The sequence below is a fragment of the Carcharodon carcharias genome, chromosome 16 (assembly GCF_017639515.1).
Source record: "Carcharodon carcharias isolate sCarCar2 chromosome 16, sCarCar2.pri, whole genome shotgun sequence".
In the NCBI taxonomy this organism is placed as follows: domain Eukaryota; kingdom Metazoa; phylum Chordata; class Chondrichthyes; order Lamniformes; family Lamnidae; genus Carcharodon; species Carcharodon carcharias.
This window is the reverse complement of record NC_054482.1, coordinates 81,841,225-81,867,664: the sequence shown is the minus strand read 5'-3', so window position 1 is coordinate 81,867,664 and position 26,440 is coordinate 81,841,225. Positions and strand designations below refer to the sequence as shown.

Below are 26,440 nucleotides of genomic sequence, written 5' to 3'. Positions count from 1 at the left end.
AACTTGATAATCTTACAGTGAATGACTGTGAATCCTTCAGTGCTAATGTCTTTGTGCATCAACAACATGAGCCATACCATTACTGAATGAATGGGACTGCAAAAAAAATCTGTGAACATTAATTTTATATAATAATTATTTTTAAAATGTCATTTACTCTGGTATGTTTTCAAGATTGTAATATTCAATTGTCTGTCTGTTTAAAATAGACTAGGATTCGAAATTGATCGGGTGGTAGGAGACGACAACAGCAACAACTTAGATTTATGTAGTGTCTTTAATGTTATGAATCTTCCAAGCAGCATTATAAAACAAAATATCACACATAAGAAAATATTAGATCAGATGACCAAAAGCTTGGTCAAAGAAGTAGGTGTTACGGAGTATCTTAAGTGAGGAAAGTGGGGGAGGAAGTGGGGTGAAGAAGTGTATGGAGAGAATTCAAGATCTTGGGGCCAAGGCAACTGAAGGCACCAGTAGTGTAACAATTATAATTGTAAATAGACAAGAGATCAGAATTAGAGGAGCTCAGATATCTCTGAACATTGTGGGGCTGCAGGAGATTACAGAGATAGGGAGGGAAAGGCTGCAGAGGGATTTGAAAACAACAACAGAGAATTTTAAAATCCAGATGTTGCTTGACCAGGAGGCAATATACATTAGCGAGCACAGGAGAACGGGACTTGTCTGTGAATTAAGGCCCGGGCAGCATAGTTTTGGCTAACCTCAAGTTTATGGAGGGTAGAATGTGGCAGACCAGCCAGGGGTGCATTGAATTGGTCAAGTCTAGAGGTAGGATGAGGGTTTCAGCAGCAGATGAGCTAAGTTGGTTGATGTTACTGAGGTAGAAATAGACAGCTTTAGTGATGGCATGAATGTGAGATAGAATAAGGATGAAGGGAACATAAATAAAAAGCAAAATATTGCAGATGCTGGAAATCTGAAATAAAAACAAAACTTGCTGAAAATGCTCAGCAGTTCAGGCAACATCAGTGGAAAAGAGGGATGTCCAAAGTTTAACAACAGGTCATTGACCTGAAACATAACTGTTTCTCCAGAGATACTGCCTGATTTACTGAGTATTTCCTGCTTTATGTAAAGGGGACAGCCTATGATTGGTGGAAAAAAAAAATGCTGTTTTCTAGCGATCCGTACTGGAGGCTGGGCATTTCTCCATCAATCCTACTGGCCACTCCCAAGCTGTAAAAAAAAACTGTGAGTATCTTCCAATTGCACTTGTTCAGGGAGTGTCTCAATATTACATTCAGTTTTTCAGCAAGAAATCATTTTTTCTGGTCTTTTAGTTGTAATTCTTTGAGTGTTTTAAAATAAATTATCTTAACTGAGGTCCGTATCTCTTGATTCATATTTATGGCAAATTATAAGTCACATTTAAAATTGAGAATCTTCCCCCCTGACCACAGGGTCTTAAACAAGTTTCATTTGATGTACATGAATGATGGTTAAGTGAGTTGAAACTTAATTTTTTGGATTCAGAAGAAACATATTAATATGGATTCCACTTGCACTCCAATTGTTTACATTGATCTATTCCCATTTATGTCCATTTTAAATTTGGACTTTTTCTAATGAGATTGGGAAGATGTTTCAGCAGAACTTGACATCTTCAAAATGGGCACAGCATTGATCACATTGTCGGGTCTGCCTTGTGAATTAGACCCAAGGAGCTAAAGAAGTTTGTATCAAAATATGTATATTTTAATAATTCCTACTGTACTTGAAGTCTAGTATCAGATACACATCAAATATCTTTCATAACATTTAGCAATTTCTATAGCTCTCTGCTTAAAGGTATGACCAGCAGGAGGGAATGTCAGGACTGGAGGAAGAGGACAACATTTTGCCGCAAAATTAATCAAAACATGTCAAAGGTGAATGCTGTAACAGGTTAATTTGCTGTTGCATGTTTTTTTAAAATACATGGGCAATTTGCTTTAAATATATAAATATAAAATGCCTGATCAGATGACCAGATTTTCACAAACCAACTAGATTAAATTGCCAGGAGACTTTTTGAATAATTAGAAAGCAGAATCTAAAAATTCCTCTTCCAAAATTTACTTGGAACTATCCAAAAGTCCATTAAGTTCAAAGCATGATCAAAAGTATATAATTAGCAAAAACATTTTGGATTTAGATCATTGTAACATGCTTGGGTGCATTTCAAAAGTCAAAGAGTGCAGCAATTTGATGTTTCAGTTCATGAAAGCAAATCCTCACTTATCAATTAATCAATACTAATAAAGTACTTATTTTAGTTTTGAATATTTTAAAATAAAGATAAAATTCATATAAATTATTTATAATGCCATTGACTGTTATCTTATTGGGCTATCTGCCACCTTAGCCGTATCACTTTGCTATCATAAAGAAATGAAGGCGTTTTGAATGAACCCCTTGATTGTACTTCTTTTGTGCATATTAAAAAGACTTTGGTCTATTCTTAGTCATGTATATGTATCAATTCAAATATCTGTCATTCAGCAATCCTGTAATTATTGTTTAATATTGAAAAGTCAGAATATGATAACTTTGTTTATTGGACAAAAATGATTTCTTACAGCAGCATTCTAAAACCTTCCTTCGTGTTTATCTATTATGATAATGTTATTGTATGATTACTATGATATGGAAAAAGTGAGTGATATGATTATCATGGGCTTAATATCACATGATATATCTTCATATCATTATATTGTGACACCCCTAATTGAAAAACACTTATTGTAGCCTGAGGCCAGATTTCATTCAAACAAAAGCACCTCCAGGGAGTACAGCTAACTAAAAAGCAGCATCTTTGGAAGAAATTGCAAGAAGAGCAAACCTCTATATTCTTTACAACTGTCTGGCATTTGCTACAATGGTGCAATTCTAATATATAAAAAACCCTAATTTGATCTTCTATAATTTACTAATTTAAAGTTTTATTTTACAAAACTTGTAACATATTGGTTTTTCTTGCTCTTTCACCTTTCTGTGATCTTTTCCTGTGATGCACTATCTCAAGTTGAGGGAAGAAAATATTGACCTCTTTTCAGACCAGCCCCATTAATGATGTATTGACCAGTTGCTGGAAATTTCATGAGAGCAAAGGGAAGGTGGTTTTCACTCTGATTTTCCCTTCCTCCTTGTGGGAAATTGCCAAAGCAACAAAGCTCCTTCCCCAGTATAGCACTCTGGTGGATATCTTCATTGCATGCAGAATTTCAGACCAAAACATAAATCATGTTATTCCATGGACCAGAAGTAATCTGCACTAAAGTGCTTTCTCTAAAATGTATTCAACAGGGTTGCTCCAAAGATGCATTGAGAATTAGCTGGATGATAGGCAACAGAGTATCGGTGTAGATGGGAAATATACTCAGTGGAGAATTATGGTCAGTGGAGTACAACAGAGATTGACAATTGCACTCAAAACTCTTTTTTTTCCTGAATTATCTGGAAGAAAGTAGCAGGTGTTTTTAATTTAGTGAAGGAATACCTGGATTACTTTTTGCAGATTATGGGCAGACAATTGCAACAACAATAGCAACTTGCATTAATGTAGTAGATCATCCCAAGACATGTCACAGGAATGTTATCAGACAAAATTTGAACTGAAGCATATAAGGAGATATTTGGACAGGTGACCAAAAACTTGGCCGAAGAGGTAGTTTTAAGGACAAGAGACATAGAGAAGCAAAGAAGATTATTGAGGGAGTTCCAGACCTTGAGACCTAGTAGTTGAAGTCTTGGTTGTTAATGGCAGATGCAGAATGATGTTTGTACTGGGAGATAGAAATGATAAGAGGATTATAGGATTAATAGCAAAATATTGTCCAAGGTGGATCTGGACAGGGTCTTGGGCTAATAGATTGTTCAAGACCTCAACCAATGTCTGACAGCTGTTTAAAAAAAATGTTTTGTAATTCTCAAAGCAGAATAGAGTCTAGATCAAGGGAAGTAATTTAATATTTTACAGAGTATTGTATGCAGTTTTGAACCAAATCTGCAGACTTACCAATACAAGTCCTTGCACAACCTTTCTTCAAGCATCCCTATTTGGCTGGAAACACATCTTCCCATCTCATTAAGATCCTTATCCTGGACTCATTAGCATACCTAGGTGAACCCCCAAGAAATTCTGGCAGAGCACAAGGGAGAAATATTCCTTTTTCCTCTTCATTGTGCCGAGAGAATTCCATGTGCTAGATTTTGACATTGTGCGATAATGTAAAATGGGCAATAGCAAATTGCCAGCCTCTTTTACAGTGATGTAAAATTGAGCGATGATTCCCTATTACCCGCTTATGCACTGTCACGTAACAGCAGAATCTACCCTTTTGAGTTTTCTATGATCCTGGATGATGCCTGCTTTATTTAATCTATGGCAGCAGAACTTTTGGTGTTGAAGAGGGATAGTGAACTGTCACTACCAATTCTGTTTTGTTTTGCATTTCCTCCCTTAATGCCAATTCAAAAAAAATTAACATATTCAAAATTTCTCTGAAATACATTTGTTGCATTTAGTGTTCGTCTCCCATTAACAGATGCTATTGGATGAGCTAACAGAGTTACTAATGCATTTGATTTGTTGTTTTGGTTCTCTGGAGGAGCTTACTGTACTAATTGTCATTGCAGCATATAGCTTAAACTTTGCACCATTGAGGATAAGGCTTTAGTTATGATAAATGTGAGAGATGCCTGAGGAATGGGATAGAAATCATAGCTGTCATGGGATGAAGTGATATTGGGAATGTCCCATAATATCAACAGGTTGAAAATCAAGTTAGTGCAGTCAGTCATATTGATGATGTGGTTCCTGGCAATGGGAAAATTAATTCCAAAAATTGTATACTTCTATATCCACGATATTTTTTCCCTTAAAACTTTTACTTTTTGTCAAATTCTGTTATGATCCCTGGAGAGACTGTTAATATTTAAATAGAAATAAACACCCAGTTATTTACTGAAAGAATAAAGCCACAAGATCCCAACCTTTGAAACAAATTAATTTTACTATATAAGAATCAAGTAAAGCAAAAATTACTAAATAAACACTGCCTCAGGTAATCACTTATACTTTGCATCAAAAAACATAAAACAAAATCACACGTACTTTAAACTAAAATTCTCAACTCAGTTTTCCCTTTTGCCTTATGACTTCCCCAGAAAGTCTTTGGCTACTTATCAGGTTCTTGAAAGTCATCCACTTTATTGGAACTAATTCCAAACTTTTTCACAGATGCCTTGTAAGGTCTGGGACTTTTCAGCTCAAGCCTAAACTTCATGTGCCATTCCTGCACAGTGACTTTGATAGAAAATTAGAAACACCCCTGGTTTCTAATAGCTCTACTCACCTTGTCCACCGCTGTTCCACAGCTCCTGGCAGATTTCTCTCTCTTTGCCTGACTCAGAGCTTATTTTCACTCTGAGGGCCACTGAAGGTTTCTTCCTTTAGCTCCAAGATAGGCAAATCTTCCAGCCTCTTTTCTTCGATGAACTATGCCTCCTAACTGAGTGCTAGCTCACTCCCGCATTTTGCATGTTGAACAATAAAGTTAGTATTTTCTCTGCTTAAGGTGCAGGCCTGGCTATCATTTATCTTTATTTTAAAGAAAACAACCTTTATTATATATTAACAAAATTAAACCAATTAAGTATTACTAACTTAACACTATGGTTTGTCAAGACTTAGTAAACCTAATTTCCCTTTTTACTTGCTAATTCCACCCAAGGGTTCCCTTATACGCTCATGAGGTCTTGGGGATCCATTCACTTCTCTTTCTGGAACGAAACCAAGTATGGCCACAACTCTCCAGAATTCACTTTAATTTTTCCTTAGTGTTTCAGCTATTCCCTGAGGAATGAGATTTCATGGGCATCTTTCCATTTGCTTTTGGTTAAGCAATCCTCCAACTTTTTTTAAAAACGTCACAGCTGTGGTCTTCTCAGCTCATGATTTGGGCTTTACTGCATTCGTGCTCAGTGATTTAAAAATCAAGAACACCCCTGGTTCTTATTGGCCTCTGTGTTTCTTGTCCTGCCTTTGGACAAACACAAATTGCTTCACAGCTTATGGAAGACTCTCTCTCTCTCTCTCTCTCTCTGCCTTCTCCAACTTACCTGCTTGTTTCCTATTAGGGTTACCATAGATTTTTTCCTCTATCTCCAGGTTAGGCAAATCTTCCAGCTTTTTTACCCTCATGAACTCTGTCTCCAAACTGAGTGCAAGCCCCACCCGCATTCCATGCGGTTAACAATTAAGTTAGTATTTTCTCTGCTTGAGATGCAGACCTGGCTAACATTTCTCTCTTGCTCTTCTGACTCAATGAGCTGCAACTGTGTCTATTCCCTGACTGAACTGTTGACTGTTGTTTCTGTGAGCAAAAACACATACACGCACGTGCACACGCATACATACACATAAATAAAACAAAGGAACCTCCCATACCCCCACAGCCTATCTCCATGACTGCCCATTTCCATGATAGCCCATCTCCATGACAATGTGGCATACTTGGGATATTCCAACCAGAAATGTAAACCAATTATCTTTTAAATAGTCGTTTGGTAGTACAAAACTTGACTATTGCTGAAAAAAGAGACATTAAAGCTTTTCATCTTGCATTCATCAGGACACTTCATGAGAATACCAATTTGCTGAACAATCCTCAGTGTGCTAAAAATTATGCTGTCAACCAATTTAAGATTGTCAGTTGGGCTCGCAGTGTGGTGCATTTGCCTGTACTGGAGGCTACACATACTAATACACAGGGTCTTCTTCTTTGCAGACAGAAAGGAAATGTACACACATTGCGCCTGTTTCAGCTAAACAAAATAAGTGACAGCCATTCACTGACTCATTGCTCAGGGCAATGCCTTGATCAGTCAGGGTCGAGCTGCTTAAACTTCAAACAATGCTTGGCAGTTAATTTTTGTTTTCCCCTTATATTGGTATTCTTGTGAAGTGTCCTGATGAGTGCAAGCCAAAAAGCTTTGACATGTCTCTTTTTTCAGCAATTATCTTTTACTTTCAGAACCAAACCTTTTGATTCTGGGACCCACATGACTAATTTATATCTCTAATGGAGTTAACAGCCCTCTCTCCAGACTTCCTGGTTCCACCAAGGAACTCCCTTGTTTACAAAGGTGCTTTTAGCTTCTTTGATTTGGGAACTACGTGAATAATTCAAATCCCTTATTAAAATAATTATAGACCTCCTGTCCCTAACAAAAGCTCAAAGATGTGTCACCATTGTTTCCACTTTCTCCCAACTAACTCTAATTTTATGAAATAAACACAGGTTACATTTTGAAACAGACCCGAGGTCTGTTTGAATTGTACTTACTTCAGGGTTGTTTATCAGTTTCTCAATCAGATTTCCATTTATTTTGCATTTGACACTTCCTAAAACTATGGCCCCCATAAAGTCTTATGGCATCAGGTCAAACATGGATGAGAAAACCTCCTGCTGATTACCACATACTGTCCCTCTTCAGCTGATGAATCAGCACTCGTCCATGTTGAACACCACTTGGAAGAAGCACTGAGAATGGCAAGGGCGCAGGCCGTCCATCACCAAGAGTGGCTTAGTAGCACCACCACAGACCGAGCTGGCTGAGTCCTAAAGACATAGTTGCTAGACTGCATCTGCGGCAGGTGGTCAGGGAACCAACAAGAAGGAAAAACACACTTGACCCTCACCAACCTGTCTGCCGCAGATCATCTGTCCAAGACAGTATCGGTAGGAATGACCACCACACAGTCCTTGTGGAGGTGAAGTCCCGTCTTCACATTGAGGATACTATCTATCATGTGTGGCATGACTGCCGTGGTAAATGAGATAGATTTCGAATAGATCCAGCGACTCGAGACTGGGCATCCATGAGGCACTCTGAACCATCAGTAGCAGCAGAATTGTACCGACCACAATCTGTAACCTCTGGTCCAGCATATCCCCAACTATACCATTACAACCAAGCCAGGGGACCAGCCCTAGTTCAATGAAAAGCGCAAGAGGGCATGCCAGGAGCAGCACCAGGCATGCCAAAAAATGAGGTGTCAACCTGGTGAAGCTACAACGCAGGACTACTTGCATGCCAAACAGCATAAGCAGCAAGCGATAGACAGAACTAAGCAATTCCACAACCAATGGATCAGATCTAAGCTCTGCAGTCCTGCCACATCCAGTCATGAATGGTGATGGACAATTAAACAAATCACTGGAGGAGGAGGCTCCACAAATATCCCCATCCTTAATGACAGAGGAGTCCAGCAGATCAGTGCAAAAGATAAGGCTGAAGCGTTTGCATAAATCTTCAGCTAGATGGGCCGAATAGATGATTCATCCCAGCATTCTCCAGAGGTCCCCAGCATCACAGATGACAGTCTTCAGCCAATTGGATTCACTCCACGTGATACTAAGAAACAGCTGAAGGCACTAGATACTTCAAAGCTATGGGCCCTGGCAATATTCCAGCAATAGTAATAAAGACTTGTGTTCTAGTACAGTATGACAGCACTGGCATCTACCCGGCAGTGGAAAATCACCTAAGTATGTCCTGTACACAAAAAGCAGGACAAATCCAACCTGGCCAATTACCACCTTATCAGTCTATGTTCAGTCATCAGTAAAATGATGGAAGGGGTCATCAACAGTGCAATCAAGCGGCATTTGCCACACATGATAGATAGTATCCTCAATGTGAAGACGGGACTTCACCTCCACAAGGACTGTGTGGTGGTCATTCCTACCGATACTGTCTTGGACAGATGATCTGCGGCAGACAGGTTGGTGAGGGTCAAGTGTGTTTTTCCTTCTTGTTGGTTCCCTGACCACCTGCCGCAGATGCAGTCTAGCAACTATGTCTTTAGGACTCAGCCAGCTCGGTCTGTGGTGGTGCTACTAAGCCACTCTTGGTGATGGACGGCCTGCGCCCTTGCCACTCTCAGTGCTTCTTCCAAGTGGTGTTCAACATGCTCAGTTTGTGTTCTGCCAGGTTCCCTCAGCTTCTGACTTCATTACACTCTTGATTCAAACTTGGACAAAAGAGCTGAACTCCAGACACAAGTGAGGTGAGAGTGACTGCACTCATCATCAAGACAGCATTTGATAGAGTGTGGGATCAAGGAGCCTTGCAAAGCTGGAGTCAATGGGAATCAGGGGAAAACTCTCCACTGGTTGGAGTCATACCTAGCACAAAGGAAGATGGTTGTGGTTGTTGGAGGTCAATCATCTCAGTTCCAGAACATCACTGCAGGAGTTCCTTAGGGTAGTGTTCTAGGCCAAACTATCTTCAGCTGCTTCATCAATGATCATCCTTCTATCATAAGGTCAGGAATAGGGATGTTCGTTGATGATTGCATAATGTTCAGCACCATTTGCAACTCCTCAGATACTGAAGCAGCTCATGTTCAAATGCAGCAAGACCTGGGCTGATTAGTGGCAAGTAACATTCGTGCCACACAAATGCCAGGCAATGACCATCTCCAACAAGAGAGAATCTAACCATCGCCCCTTGACAATGGCATTACCATCACTGAATCCCCCATTATCAACATCCTGGGAGTTATTGATCAGAAACTGAACTGGACTCACCAAATAAATACTGTGGCTACAAGAGCAGGTCAGAGGCTAGGAATCCTGCAGCGAGTAACTCACTTCCTGACTCCCTTACACCTGCCTACCATTTACAAGGCACAAATCAGGAGTGTGATAGAATACTATCCACTTGACATGCACCTCCAACAACACTCAAGAAACTTGACACCATCCAGGATAAAGCAGCCCCCTTGATTGGCATCTCTTCCACAAATATTCACTCCCTCCACCGTTGACACACAGTGACAGCAGTGTGTGCCATCTACAAGTTGCACTGCAGAAACTCATCAGAGCTCCGTAGGCAGCACCTTCCAAACCCACTACCACTACCATCTAGAAGGACAAGGGCAGCAGGTACATGGGAACACCACCAACTGGAAGTTCCCTTCCAAGCCACTCACCATCCTGACTTGGAAATATTTCGCCGTTCCTTCACTGTCACTGGGTAAAAATCCTGGAACTCCCTCCCTAACAGCACTGTGGTGTACCTACACCCAGAGACTGCAGCGGTTCTAGAAGGCAGTTCACTACCACTTTCTCAAGGGCAATTAGTTATGGGCAATAAATGCTGGCCTAGCCAGTGATGTCCACATCCCACAAATGAATTTTAAACATTTCTGAAACGTATGAATTATGAAGTCAGATATTTGCAACAATTGTAAGCGATTTTATATTTGCAGTTTTAAATAGTGTTTTTTCTCATGTCATTGCGTCATCCTAAAGTATTTCTCAGCCACTGAAGTTTTTTATGAAGTTACTGTTGTTATGCAGCAGACACTTTGCACATAGTGAAGTTCACAAAGAACTTCCAGATAAATGACTGAATAACCTGTTTTAGTAATTAGTAGTATTTCTTGATGGGTAAATGTTGTCTAGGACACTGAGGGAGCTCTCCTACACTTTTATATCACCCTGAACTCCTCAGTTGAACATCTTATCCAAAGATTTTCCTACATTTGGCATGCAAGTGTCAGCACTGAACATTTCTAGTCAGAGTATACTTAGATTAAGTGAAGATTAAAACTTCATTCCCGCTGCTTTACTAATATGATTCAACCTCAACCTCAGAAGACCACCTCAACTGTATCTTTTGAATTTTCCCTTTCTTTACACCAACTATTCTTGTGGCCTCCCTGAGTGAATTTGCCAACTATTGCCGGAATATGGAGTTTTGTGCTATGGGCTTGCACCCACTGGAAAATAAATTAGGACTGTCTATTCTCATTTTAGTATGGATCGCTTATAACTTTCAGAGAAAAAAAAGCTTAGTTCAACAGTCTGAATCTCTTGTCCCAGAGTTGTTATAACAGTGCCACTCCATTTCATTGTACAATTTTCGCTATAGAAGCGTTGTAATTAAAGTTCTTCTTTTTAATTTTACATTCAGGGTAATCTCATTGATTGATTTGATAATACTCCTCATAAGACAGAGACTGTGCAGTTGCTTCTGCAAGCCATTTTTTCAGACTTTAAGCAATGATGTACTTTTGGATAGAAAATGTTTTTAGTCCTTCCCTTCTCTTTAAGCCCCTCACTTCCCATGTACAAAAGCATCTCTGAGCAAACTTCTTGCTCTCAGCCTTCATCACTGTTGCTTTCTACCCAGTAACTGGAAAATTAGATTATCACAGAATCAAGGAATGTTTACAGCACCAAAGGAGTCCATTTGGCCCATCATGTCAGCACCAGCTCTCCAAATTAGAAATTCACTTTGTACCATTCTTCTGCCTCCTCCCCCTAATCTTGCACATTCTTCCTTTTCAGATAACAGTCTAATTCCATTTTGAATGTTTCGATTGAACCTGCCTCCACCACAACCTCTGGCAGTGCACTCGAGACCTTAACCATTTGCTGTGTGAAACTGTTTTTCCCCATATCACTCTTTCTTCTTTTGCCAATTACTTCAAAGCTGTGCCCTCTCTTTCTCGATCCTTTCACAAGTGGGAACAGCTTCTCCCTCTCTGCTTGGTCCTGAACCCTCATGATTTTGAATACCTCTTTTAAATCGTCTCTTAGCCTTATTCTTTTCTCCAAGAAAACTGTCCTAACTTCTCCAATCTGTATTCATAATTGAAGTTCCTCATCCCTGGAATCATTCTTGTGAATCTTTTCTGCACTCTATCCAATTCCTCCACATCCTTTTCAATACTTAAAAAAATCTCTATATTGCTGTATTACCTGGGCTGTACTCATTGTGTTGACCTGGAGATACAGCTAAGATCATGTTTCACTGTCTGAGATATGGGATTAAACTTTTTTTTGGGGGGGTAACTATTAAGCAGTACTCTGTAATTTCTTTACAGATGACTGACTCTGCTCTCCCATTGAGTTCTACCACTAAGGGAATGTAGTACAAGTGCTAACTTTCCCTTGAAGAATAGGAGTAAATTAGTATATTCTGCACCATAGAAAAGCGTGAAACCCTATTGATGCATTTTTAGGTTTGGGATACAGGGAGAGGTGAAAATGGCAACAAAACACATAGGGCGGAATTTTCCAGTCCCCCCCCCGCGGCGTTTAATGGCGAGCCGGGAGGGAGGGACAATGTGGCGGGAGCTTAAAAGTGGTTTCCTGCTGGCATAATATAATGGCAGGATCTTGCATTCCCACCCATCATGGTGGGTTGCCTTTCCTGCCAGAGGCCAACATGAAACAGATTTGCATCCCGTAACTGTGATGTAGATGAAGGTCTGACTAGAATCACACCCCCTGCCCGATGGTCCATGCTGCCAGTGGGAAATCATGCTGGTCCAGAACATGTCTGGACCAACATGGTGAGTTCATGTTGGCACTTATCTAAAGAAGGCCTGGGGCAGCATGCAGAGCATGGAAGAGAAGGTGGAAACCTCCAGAGACCGGACCCTGGACCAGCATGTGCAGCAGTGAGTAGAGCATCAACCACATGGATCTTCAAGCTGCAGCAGTTTCCAGGAGGTTGATTGACTCACGGCTTCTTCTAGGAGGTGGATCTTCAAGGAGCAGCTTCTCCCAGGAGGCTGATCTTCTCGCAGAATCTTCCCCCAGAAGGTCGATCTTCAAGGAGCAGCTTCTCTCAGGAAGTGGATCTTCAAACTGCAGGCAGACGGCTGCAGGCGGCACTGTTGGGCGGCGATGGTCTGTGCTGGGGGTGAGGTGTATTAGACAGGGAGGTGAGGAATGAAGAGGTGGGGCGGGTGTGGAAGCCTGGGGGCGGGGTGCAGGTGAGTTTGGGAGAGGCAAGGGAAAGCCAGAGATTCTGTGGGGGTTGTGGAATGGGTAAAATGATATCAAGTGGGAGGATGGGAAGGACAGTGTAGGAGTGTGGGCGAGGGGGTCTGTGTGCAGGTATGAACAGGCATCAGGGGATCGTGTGAATTTGTGAACAGGCATCGGAGGTGTGTAGGTGTGAATGGGCATGAGCGGGTGATGAGTGGAAAGGTGTTCAAAGGGAGGGGTCCATGGTGTCAAGAGATGTGTCTTGGGGGGGCAAACTTAGGGAATGATAGGAAAGGACAGTGAGGGTTAAAGAGGGTAGTGGGAGCTGGTAGGGTGAGAGGATGAGGGTTCTGCAATGTTGGGTGAAGGGGCTCTGAGGGTTGTTGGGGGGGTGAGATGGAATGAGAAATGGATTCTGGTGGGTCAGAAGAATGAGGTGGGAGGCAGATCTATTGTGACAGGGGTGGTACTTTCAGGAAGGTAGCGGATTTCAACATTGACCTGTATGGAGTGGAGGATGATGGGAGAGGGTTGAAGGGTAACCGTGGGGAGGTCAGTGGCTATGGGGGTGGGGAGAGTGTGGGTGAAGGTGGCGTGGAGAAAAGGTATTCAACTCAACTTGGAATGTTACTTGCACCATGGCTGCTTGTAACTATGCAGAGCCTCGTGGTGGAGATCTTGAGAGGCTACATGGGAGTTGGGTCATTGGGGTTAGGCAGAGATGCAGGCCAGCTCAACGGACAACAGATGGGGAACACCAGTATGTAGTACTTACCATGCTAGGACCTCGGAATGATGAAATTGTGAAGGGAAAAGGCTCAGTGTTTGTGGGAGACCTCTTGCACGTGGCTCGCAAAGGCCCCGGCACATGCATGAATCCGGAGGACATGGGGTGCCCCTCGGAAGATGGTTCGGTGGAAGCGTGCACAGGCTTAAGGATTATTGCAAATAAACCACGTCAGACATGATTAAGTTGCAAGTGAACTATATTTACAGAATGTGATAAGTTGAACAATCATAGTGCACTCCTGCAACCACATGTGAAATCAAAACTTCTTAATTTTTCTTTCCCTATCACTTCTTCTAAGTGTTTGCTTGACATCCGCAGCAGGGGTGGAGGCAATCTGCTGACCAGTTTTCCCTGTTGTCTTGGATGACCTTTGTGGCCGTCCTCTGGAGGCCCGAGGCCTGGAGAGCCCCAGCTTACTTTGGCTGTCTTGATGTGGGGCAGCTGCTCTCTCTGCGGTCACAGAGGATGAAGCTGAAGGGGTCACAGGCAAAGGGGCTTCTGAACGGCAGGGCACCCTCAGAGAGTCCTGAGTGGCAGTCCCAGGGGTGTCCAACTGCCGCTCCTCCTCCCTTTGATTGCCCGGGGGTATCTGCCTGACTCCTTGAGGGGAAGGATCACCTGGAAGGAGGTCGAGGTTCCCCCTTTCCAATCCTTTGTTGCCACTGCGAAAGCCCACCCATGCCAAAGCAACAGAGTGCAGGTCTGCATGCATCTCCAGCACAATCTGCTGGACCAGATTCTTCATGGAGTCCATCACCCTCCCCATGGGGACCTCCATGCACGTACAGGTCGGCACCACTTCATCAGAGTGCAGGTGGATGGACTCTTCCACCTCGTGTGCCACACTGCTGAGGGCCTCTGCCACTTCTGCCTCATGTTCCGCTGGTGCTTGCTGCCTCACCAGCACCCTGTGGGCGACTGATTCCAGAGGCGCCTCATCTGACTCAGACGTCGCACATGCCTCTTTCCTAGCAGTCCTCTGAGTGTTGATGAGCTTGGCTGACCCTGCCTCCTCCTGCTGCAGACAAGTGTCCATGCTGTGACCATCACAATGTGAAACCCTTTCTAAACTAGATCTAATACCCATTGAGCTGCTAGAGGGTGCAGGTGACTGCTGTGACACCGCTACACATGCACTTTCTTCCTCCACAATGTCCTTGGTCCTCTCCGGTCTTGACTGAGTGCCGGACAGGGCTTTGTCAGTTTCAACCTTGCCCTCTTCCTGCTGGCACCTGCAAGTGAGAGAGGAGAGCGCAAGTGACTGCATGAGCTGCCTCCAACATGCTTGACCCTTAGGCATGTAACATGCATGGACCCTTACTGGATGGAGGCTGCCCGCCAATCTCTCCATCTCCCCAGGCTTTGTCCTGTTCCACCCATCAGTTGAGTTGCCCACTCCTTGAAGCTAGTGACTTTGAAGTGTCGCCGGCCCCCTCCTGTTTTCTCCCCTTCTCTCCTATTATGGCTTAACTTATCCTGCACAAAGAGAGAAGATGGGGTTGAGAGCATTAGGGTTCCTTGCATCCTTCTCATGCTTCCAGCCTTACAAATAACCCACTGGATTGTGTGTCATGTGATTGATGCACTGCAGGTTGACCACAAGGGTTCTGGGGCAGCACCTTCCAGAGTGGTTAAAACATGTAGATATAAGGATATGGCTCACAGAGGCATGTCATTAGCGGTTCATGCCGGCGCCCTTAACTCCTGATTTCCCCCCCTCCCTCACCACCCACCCCCCCACCTCCCTCCCACCTCTCAGATAACATATGAGCTCTCTGTGTGGAAGGGTCAGGAACCAACAGTGTCCTCTTCATGTGCAGAGTGGATGGATTGCTGTGGGGCTATAAGGCATCACCTTATCGTGTTGCCACTGAGGCCCATATCCCCTCTACCATTCGGTGAGGTGAGTGCGGGCAGTTGAGGGTTTACTTATCCTGGCGGAGTGGATGAGATATTCATCTGCTTCCTGCACTGCAGGCCAGTGCACCAGCGCACACCCTGGCACTGACTGCCCTAGAGACCTACTCCTCCCATATTCTGGATAGAGGATGTCCCTCCTGACTTCCACTTCATCATGCAGAACGCATGAATTTGGGCGCTGGAGCTCCCTGTCCTCTTCGGGCCATCTCCTCCCCAAATGTTTGGTATGTTGCTGTCTGGGTGCCTTTTAAATATGGCGGGCCGTGCACCATCCAGCCCACCAAGCAGTGGGATATGTCGGGAAACCCCTGACTGCATAATTAATGAGGCCAGGGTCGGCACTAATTCCCTGCAACCTCCAAGGCAGGAAACACTCCTCATCCTCACGCCCACCACAGGACTGAGCCCGGGAACAGAAGATTCCACCGATACGTTATTTTACAAATATGAGTTTTCTTAATAAATTAGTATCTTCAACTCTGAAAACATGTGCTCAGAGTGGTAATCATGAAATTTCTCATCAGATAATTTATATTCATCTTTATGGCACCAGACACAGGTGAGGTGAGAGTGACTCCCCTTGACATCAAAGCAACATTTGACCAAGTGTGGCATCAAGGAGCCCTAGCCAAACTAGAGTCAATGGGAACCAGGGGGAAAATTCTCTGCTGGTTGGGGTCATATCTAGCACAAAGGAAGATGATTATGATTGTTGGAAGTCAATCATTTCAGTTCCAGGACATCACTGCAGGAGTTCCTCAGGTTGGTGTTCCAGGCTCAACCATCTTCAGCTGCTTCATCAATGACCTTCCATCATAAGGTCAGACGTGGGGATGTTCGCTGATGATTGCATGATGTTCAGCACCATTTGCGACCTCAGATCCTGAAGCAGTCCATGTCCAAATGCAACAAGATCTGGACAATATCCAGGGCTGGGTTAATAAGTGGCAAGTAGCATTCGTGCCACACAGATGCCAGACAATGACCATCTCCGACAAGAGAGAATCTAATCATCGCCCCTTGAGATTCAGTGGCATTACCATCGCTGAATCCCCTACTCTCAACATCCTGGGAGGTTATCATTGACCAGAAACTGAACTGGACTAGCCATATAAATACCATGGCTGCAAGAACAGGTGAGAAGCTAGGAATCCTGCGGTGAGTAACTTACCTCTTGACTTCTCAAAGCCTGTCTACCATCTACAAAGCACAAGTCAGGAGTGTGATGGAATACTCCCCAATTGCCTGGATGAGTGCAGCTCTATCAACACTCAAGAAGCTTGACACCATCTAAAACAAAGCAATCCCCTTGATCGGTACCCCTTCCACAAACACACAAACATTCGCTCCCTCCCCCGATGCACATTGACAGTAGTGTGTACCATCTACAAGATGCACTGAAGGAACTCACCAAGGCTCCTTAGACAGCACCTTCCAGACCCACGACTATCTAGAAGGACAAGGGCAGCAGACACATGGGAACACCACCACCTGGAAGTTCCCCTCCAAGCCACTCACCATCCTGACTTGGAAATATATCGCCATTCCTTCACTGTCACTGGGTAAAAATCCTGGAACTCCCTTCCTAACAGCATTGCGGGTGTACTTACACCATATGAACTGTAGCGGTTTAAGAAGGCATCTCGCCACCATCTTCTCAAGGGCAATTAAGAATGGGCAATAAATGCTGGCCCAGTCAGCGACGCCCACATCCCAAGAATGAATAAAAAATGGAGAAAAATAGGTTAAGTGTCCCATGTACAAATTTAATCTGGCATTTCATCCTCCAAAATATGATCCTCTTAACAGTGTAACAATTTGTACTTCTGCAAATACAGTATAAACAAGTATACAATAAACCAATCTGTAAATGTTTGTAAAACCAGTACCTTTCAAAGAGAGTGAGTTCTTGAAATGATTGGTTCCATTACTTTGAAAAGATATTATTGAAGGGTGAAAATAAAGTTGAAAGATTAATTATAAAACAATTCTACTCTGACAGTACAGCCTATTTTTAAGTCAATATGTTAGGTTGCACCTTTTAAGATATTTTTGTTTATATATCGTTTTCTCTATGTTACCCTGTGTTTTCACTTTCCTTTCCTCTATGAGTCTATGAGTCCAGTGACAGTGAAGGAATAGCGACATAGTTCGAAGTCAGGATGGTGGTGGCTTCGAGGGGAACTTGCAGATGGTGGTGTTCCCATACATCTACTGCCATTGTCCTTCTAGGTGGTAGAGTTCGCGGGTTTGAAAGGTGCTATCGAAGGAGTCTTGGTGAGTTGATGCAGTGCATCTTGATGGAGGGAGTGAATATTTAAGTTGGTGGATGGGGTGCCAATCAAGTGGACTGCTTTGTCCTGGATGGTGTCAAGCTTCTTGAGCATTGTTGGAGCCACACTCATTCAGGCAAGTGGGGAGTATTCCATCACATGCCTGACAAGTCCCTTGCAGATGAAGGACAAGCTTTGGGGAATAGAGAGATGAATTACTTGCCTCAGAATTCCAAACCTCTGACCTGCTTGTGTAGCCACAGTATTTATGTGGCTAGTCCAGTTCCGTTTCTGGTCAATGGCAACCCCCAGGATGTTGATAGTGGGGGATTCAGCAACGGTAATGCCATTCAATGTCAAGGGGAGATGGTTAGATTCTCTCTTAATGGGGTTGGTCATTGTCTGGCACTGTGTGGCACGAATATTACTTGCGACTTATCAGCCCAAGTCAAAATGTTGTCCAGGTCTTGCTGCATTTGGACACAGACTGCTTCAGTATCTGAGGAGTCACGAATGGTGCTGAGCATTGTGCAATCATCAGCGAACATCCCAAGTTCTGACTTTATTGAAGAAAGGTCATTGATGAAGAAGCTGAAGGTGGTTGGAACTAGGACACAATCCTGAGAAATTCCTGCAGCAATGTCTTGGGTCTGAGATGATTGGCCTCCAACAGCTACAACCATATTCCTTTGTGCTAGGTATGACTCCAACCAGTGGAGAGTTTTCCATCTGATTCTCATTGACTTCAATTTTGCCAGGGTCTCTTGGTGCCACACCTTGTCAAATGTTTCCTTGATGTCAAGTGCAGTCACTCTCAACTCCGCCTTGAGTTCAGCTCATCATGACTGTAATGAGGCCAGGAGCTGAGTGGCCCTGATGGAACCCAAGCTGAGCATCAGTGAGCAGGTTATTGCTGAGTAAGTGCAACTTGATAGCACTGTCACTGACACCTTCCATCACTTTGCTGATGATTGAGAGGAAGTTGATGGTTGGGAATTGGTCAGACTGGATTTGTCCCGCTTTTTGTTGATAGGTCATACCTGAGTAATTTTCCACATTATCTGGTAGACATCAGTGTGGTAGCTGTACTGGAATAGCTTGGTTAGGGTTGTGGCTAGGGTTGGAACACAAGTCTTCAGTACTATTGCCGAGATGTTGTCAGGGCCCATAGCCTTCGCAGTATCCAGTGTCTTCAGCCATTTTTTGATATCATATGGAATGAATCAATTGGCTAAAGATTGTCATCTGTGATTCTGGGATCTCAGGAGGAGACCAAGATTGATCATCTACCTGGCACTTCTGGCTGAAGATGGTTGCAAATGCTTCAGCCTTGTTTTCTGCACTGATGTGCTGGGCTTCCCCATCATTGAGGATGGGGATATTTGTGGAGCCTCCTCCTTTTAGTTGTTCCATTGTACATCAGTATTCAGGACTCGATGTGGCATAACTGCAGAACTTTAATCTGATCTGTTGCTTGTGGGATTGCTTATCTCTATCATTGACATTACATTGTTTGGCTTGCAAGTAGTCCTTTGTCACAGCTTCACCAGGTTGACACATCATTTTTAGGCATGCCTGGTGCTGCTCCTGGCATGCCCTCCTGCACTCTTCATTGAGGCTGGCTTAATGGTGATGGTACAGTGAAAAATATGCCAGACCATGAGTCACATCCTGAGGTAACCACTTTTATTTGGCATCTGTTTACAATATATTTTGTTCTATTTACAATGCTTAAAATTGTAAAATAAATATGTGTTGTGGAAAAAAATTGGATGCTGCAGGTATTTGGTTGTTTAACACAATTGACCCTCATAGTAACCTAGAATTCGCTCTGATGCAAAAACAGTTTTTTTAAGTTTAAAAAAAACTAATCTATAAGACCATTTTACTTGTACTCCTGATTGAGCTCACAGTGCATGGAGATAGCTGATTATATGTTTCCATCTTACAAGCTGCAATGTAATTTCAGAGTGTGCTCAGTGTATGAATGTAATAGTAGCTGACTCGCATGATGTTATGTGTCAGAATATTAAAGGCACTAATGGAAAAGCTCCCAGATTCACAAGAGGACACCATTTCCACAGATGTTTCGGATGGCTGGTCACTAAACTAATGGGGCAGAATCCAAAACCATGGCAAAAGAGCCTGGATGAAAATGAAAAGGGAGATGAAGAGCACCCATTGGAAGTCACATTTAAAATTAAATGCTTTTATTGGGAGCTTGCTGCAGATATGGAATATTAACAATAATACAAGGCAGAAGTGTCAGGATAGCAATTGCTTATCGGGCTTTATCACAGAATATGAAACTGTATCGCATGAAATCCACCAGTGGCTGAATAGATATGCCAATTCATTTTGAATGTCCGCTTTGACAAGCTAGGCTGCTCTTGTTGAATGGCATCAGTGAATGTGAGCTTCCTTGCACATTTCCTATTTTCCCGCTTTCTTTGCTAAGCCTTCCTTATAAAATTGAAAAAGACACAGAATAAAAGTAATACCAGTTCAAGTTTTTTTAAAATGATAAGAGGGAAAAGTATATGAAGGCTTGTTTAGATAACATTAAGATGGTTATTGTTGGTGGAAGGCTGCATGAGATATAAGCTTCAAACCCTGATGACATTCTCCCTAATACAAGTGTTTAATATTTGATGTATTGGGATAAAAAGGATCTCTTTTGAATCAAATTGAGTTCCTAAGTAAGAATCTATTACAGGATGACTTTTCTGATTTGACAGCAAAGTGGACGGTGTTATTCTTGACTAGTTACTGCAATCGGTTTGCACTTGAGTTAGATATTTTTCTCTTTGCTTGAGTAAACACAGCTTATCCACTGCTTTGAAGACTGTCTGCTGCAGCAAGTGCTGAAATTCAGAATTTGCCCAGAGAATTTTTCCTTACCTTGTTTCTCTTATAATGATCTGAATATTATTTTTGATGGTTCTGTTTTTTTTTAAATCGTTTCATCTGTTAAGTATGATTACTATGGTGGATTTATTTTAAAGAATATCTCTGGCTGGATTTATCTTTTCAAATTGATCAGATTGGTAAACAGAAGAGCACAACAATGCAACTGGCAGTGTAATTATCTCATTACTTTTATTTTCTTTCTTATTCATTTATGCTTAACATAACAGGCCAGATGTCTTATCTTACAGAGGAAATATCTTGCTACTTTATGAATGAGTCTGTTTCTTTGTACAATCATACTCTATTTTTTATTTTATTTTACCCTTTCTTTTTTCTTTCTTTTCTTTTTCAGCTTTCACACCTTTTCTTGTTGGCTGCTGGCAATACATCTTGTTCCCTATAAACTTTAGAAATATGCAGTCAGGTGTGCCTGTTCAGACTTTTCATTTGTTTTTATTTTGCTCCCAGCATTATTCCATTCATAGAAAACATGTTCAATGCATAAAAGGCCTAAAAGAATGCTTTCAAATGTGGTGCCAAGAATTTTTCTTTTACTCTTGCAGCCTTTCACAATACTATAACCGCATGGTAAAGATAAGGTTCAACCCATTTAGATCCAAGAATGAGAGGGAGGGAATATATCTCATCATGAAAAGTAAGAAATCCAACAATTTATTTTGTGGGGTGCTTCAAGAAGTTTCCAGCTAGAGGCGCAGCAGACTTGCAGCTTAATTTTCTTAATCTTACTGAAGTATTTTAGTATTGAGGTTCAGACAGCCTCAGTATATGTGAAACAGCATCCCTTCTCTTCTGCAATTCCTCTTCCAGAACATAGAAATGACTAAATAATAGCAATGGAAGCCGTTAGGGGTCAGGTGTGTATGTGAAAGATGGATCTTGTTGCAGGACTCAGGCTGGTTGAGGCTCCATGTACTCTTAGGCTGCAACTGGAATGTCTGTGTGAAGCACCATTTTGTTTTGGACCAAAGTCAAACTGTGGTGTATATCTGCAGTTGAAACTTGACCAGTCTCCATTGTGAAATGAGACAGCCTCATCCAGGATGTCTCCCTCCATTTTGTTTCAGAGTTAAATTGGTCCCAGGTTTTGGATCTATACTACAACTTTATAGTTTGTGGAAAACTAAGCCATCCCAAGAATGTCTCAATTATAGTTTAAATGCAGCCTGGTTCTTCTTTGGAGAGTTTTCCTTTGTAAACTCCCTCAATTTCCTTTCATACTGAGATTTATGCAGAAAGTTTGGCAGAAGAACTAATGTTATTACTGATACCCCTCTACTTGTCAAGAGTAAGACTAGAAAAATAACTTGATTTTATATGGTGCCTTTTAAGACTTCCCAAAGCACATCATAGCCGGTAAGTGTGGTACTCTTATATTGTAGGAAAATACAGCAACTAATTTGCATGCATCAAGAACTCCCAAACTGCAAACATGCAAAGAGATGAATGACCAGATAATCAGTTTGTGATATTTGCAGGATAAATATTAACCAGCACACCAGGAGAACTCCCCTGTTCCTTCAAATAGTACCATGGGATCTTTTATGTCTACCTCAGTTTAAAGGCTCATCTAAAAAAAACTGCAACTTCAACACTGCAGCACTACCTTAGTACTGCAATAAAGTGTCAGCCTAGATTATGAGCTGAACTCTCCGGAGGGGGACTTGAACCAGTGGCTTTTTGGTTCTGAGATGAAAGTGCTATCTGAACCAAGACTGACACCTAATACGGTTAGTACAGATTTGGACTGTGTCGAGTTGAGAATTTACTCACAGATCATTATCTCGGTTAAATCTTGGATACCACCTGTCAGAACCACTTCTTGATTTCTGATAGCGTTATGTTGCTAAGTGGGTGAGTTTTATTTTGGTATGTCTGGAAGATTGTAAGCTTAAAAGGCTCTTAATGCAGAATGAAAGAGATTCAGTATGTGGTGCTTTGACAAGTGTGTTTCACATTATTGATGATATATTTATAAATTTATGTATATACCTTGCAAGCTATGTCATGAAGTTAGTCAATTCTCATACTCAAAGCAATCATACTTGTGGCTGTGGTCTTTTTGAATTAAGTAAATGAACTTCAGTCAGTCAATGAATTTTCATTCTCATGATATACAGGTTGGAGCTTATTTTATATTTTTCTAAGAACATACTAGAAGTTCTATCTTAATTGAGCATGGCACAAAAAATCTACTATTGCCTTGTCTCTTGGCAGTAACACAATTTCATTGTCTTAAAGTATTTAAGTTTTCTGATTATTTGTTTGGAATGTAAGCAATGTGTGCAAGGTCACGTTTACTAGCACCATCTTCTGGCCCGTCCTGCACCCCACTAGTTGTCCTGCAAGAGGGATGATGGGTCTTTTCCTTGAACTGATGCAGTTCCACAGTGGTGGTAAGTTGGTAATGCCAGGACAAATGGTGGTAGCCTCACAGCCTGAATTTCCTTCATTTTGCACTACTATCCCACTAGGTTTCAGGGAAGATTGCAGAGAATAATCTGGCCCTGTGTGCCTATATGTTAATCTAAGTGTACAAACTTTAAAAGTTGCTATGATTATTATTGATTTTAATTGTAATGAATAACTAGGTCAAAAAATAATTACAAATGCTTTCATGATCTAGCCACTAGAAAATTAAAGAAGTTAAGTGAAAGAGGTATTTATTCGGTGCCCGTGGGCCATCTTTGCACAACAAAAGAAACATATTTCATTGTTATTCTTTATGAAAAATAAGTGTATACATATTGGACTGAATTTTCACTTCAGCATGTGGGCGTGCACCTGACACGCACAAGCGTGAAATAGCACGCGATGACGTTGGGCGAGCGTCCTGATGTCATCGCTCACTTGTGATATTTCAATCGGCAGGCACGCGTAGGAGTTGGCAGCGCTATCGCCGACAATTAAGAGGGCTGTTAAGCCCATTAATAAATTACTTCAGTTGAATTTTTCCCTGCCCCTCCAACCTTACGGTTCACGGCAGGCGATTAGGCCAAGCAGCCTTTGCACAAGCAGGATGAGGTTTCAAAGAGTGATTAAAAAATAAAAACTTTTAAAACAAATTTTTAACATGTCCCTGCTCGTGTGACAGAATATGGGGACGTTTTCCTTAATCTTAAAATCTTTATTTGTAAAGTTAGAAATCCTCAGCCCCCTGAGGCAGCTCTGTGCCTTCAGGGAGCTTTCACTGAGCGCAGCTGTGCGCATGCACTGACTTCTGCGTTCGCCCTCCTCCCGCCCTGCACCCAGGCAGTGCTGAGCATTTCAGCACACGATTCACGCTGGCTGGCCATTGATTGGTCGGGGCCCGATCGCAGGCGGCAGAACGTTGTGTGGGCCGCTCCAGGGCCCACCCACCTGACAAGTGGAAAATCCTCCCCATTTAATTTTGCTGGTTTCATAACAGTATTTCAGAATCCGATGGTACTTTTTATCATGTGATATTTAGCACAGCTGATTATTCTGCATTATTTTCTCTTCTCCCTCTACTCATTCTTCCCTGTTCAACCTTCCATTTATTCTTTCAATTTTCTGTGATTTGACAAAATTAACATGAATTAAGGGAGGCTAAGAGAAACCTGACCAGATTTATTTTCCTGACAGTCTAAATCTTTTTTTGCAGCTGCAAATTATTAATTACACTTACTGGCCTGCAAACAACCATTGATGAGCTTCATGACTAAACAGCTCTTAATTTCTTCACTTAATTTTTCATAGTTTTGGAAAGTAGTACAGCACTGAACTGGGAATGGTCTGTTTCAGCCTGAGACTTTAGCCAAGCAAGCAAATAGAATGAATGAGAATGGAGCAGAGCTTTTTGGTAGCGTTCCTTGTGTTGAACAAAGGAAGTTAAGACTGAGAGTCAGGCAAGCTGCTTGACAACACAGAGGTAGTTGAGAGAATGGGCGAGGTAATGGTGAGCAACATACCCTCTTTTCTTTTAGGGTGCAGGCAAGATTTGTTTAACTGGTGGCCCCTTTAACTTCTCTTATGTGGCTGCACATGCTGAGTAACCTAAAAGGGCCACTTGTGCATAGCCTGAGTGGAAATTTAAAGGGAACATTGGCAGTGAGTGCCATTGATATACATGTGAAAGCTGCTTTCTTGCCTCTAGATGTCACTAAGGAGCAGCATGGTGATGTGGCACGGCTTAGGATAGGTTCCTGGGGAGCTCTGGAGAATGATGCAGGTTGCAATAGCTGGTCTGTCTTATTTTTAGGTTGACTAAAATCCAGAAACTGGATGACACAGCAAGATACTGGAACCGCACAAAATTAAAAAATAGAATCAGTCCATAAAGGCTAAAATAGTCTCTTTACAATGTATTTCCCACAGAATTTGATAAGTGACAAAGCTTTTGAACCAAACAAACTGGTGTGTTTCTTGGCATATCTTCCAGGTGTGATTTTAATAATGTGAATTTCACATCATCAACAGAGTTGAAGTTTCCTGCCAAAACTGAAAACTGGGAGAAGATCCCAGTATATATCCAGTATAAAGCCTTCAGAAAATTAAATCCTCCATGATTGGAAATACAGTGGTAGAAATTATATTTAATGCTGATGATGAGGTGCTAACATAACAACTACATACCTCTGAATAACTCAAGACTTAAAAATTAGCTATATAAGGTAAATTTTAGCTGAATGCTATATATTTCTTCAAACATGGTTGCCCTCATTGACAATCACAATTGCTGATAATTTCTTATTCCTGTAGTTTCATTTGTGAGAATCTTCTATAAGAGGCTAACTACTTTGAATCTTCATTTAAGAGAAAACTTTAAACTTCTACAAATCAATGAGTGAACAAAAATTGCAGCTAAGGGGGAAATTTAATTCTGCCAGTCCTCCCCTGGGCGGGATGGGGTTTATTCAGTGGGGCGTGGGGTGGGTCCAGTGGTGTGAAATAGGTAAAAACATGAAAGGTCAATCATCCCACTGCGATTGCCCTACTCTCTGTACCCTGTGATCATTCCTCAGCGCTGTCACTTCCCTACGTTATCCCTTCCCCGCGCCATAACTCCCTACTGCCGTCATTCTCTTTGCTACTGTGGGCAGCAAGTGTGTAACAAGTTTGACACCTTTTTGTGAGTCCAAATCATATATAAAATTCCATTTGTTGCATTTGCTTTCTTTCCAAAAAACAAAAGATATTGTAGGACTTTTCACAGCTATATATGTTGTATAGGTATTCTTTTCAAGCATATGGACAGAAAATTGGGCTCTAGTTCCTATTTTCTGGTTGCTCCAAGTGCCCCTAGAGCTCCAAAATGGTGTCCATGACTCTCATGCATACTTTTTGGTGCAGGTGTTAGCATGCAGTGAATGCCCACTGGAGTGTGCAGAACAAGCAGATATTACACCTTTGATATCAGCCTTGATATCCACTTTGGAGCTTGACACATGAGCCAATGCCCTCTCTTAGCCTCACACACCTGAACACACGTTCAGCAGCAGACTGATACCCAATACCATTTTAAAGGATCATCAACTGTTTGCAGGTAGTTGTTGGTTGGTTTCTTCTGACTGTCGCTATGATTCTACAGGTGTTTTATATTTTCTATAATTGTTTTCAGTTTGCAAAGGTCTGCAGGGTGTAGGTCATGTCGGGCAGAGGGAAAGGGTGGAAAGGGGCTGGGCAAAGGCGGAGCCAAGCGACACCGCAAGGTCCTTCGCGATAACATCCAGGGCATCACCAAGCCGGCCATCCGGCGCCTGGCCCGC

At 42.1% G+C, this 26,440-nt stretch overlaps 1 protein-coding gene across 3 annotated transcripts in view; it reads left to right on the top strand.

Moving 5' to 3' along the window:
- LOC121289122 (ERI1 exoribonuclease 3-like) overlaps nucleotides 1–26,440 on the top strand; it is a 453,717-nt gene that overhangs the window by 152,298 nt on the left and 274,979 nt on the right. The gene's annotated exons all lie outside the window — the stretch shown is intronic.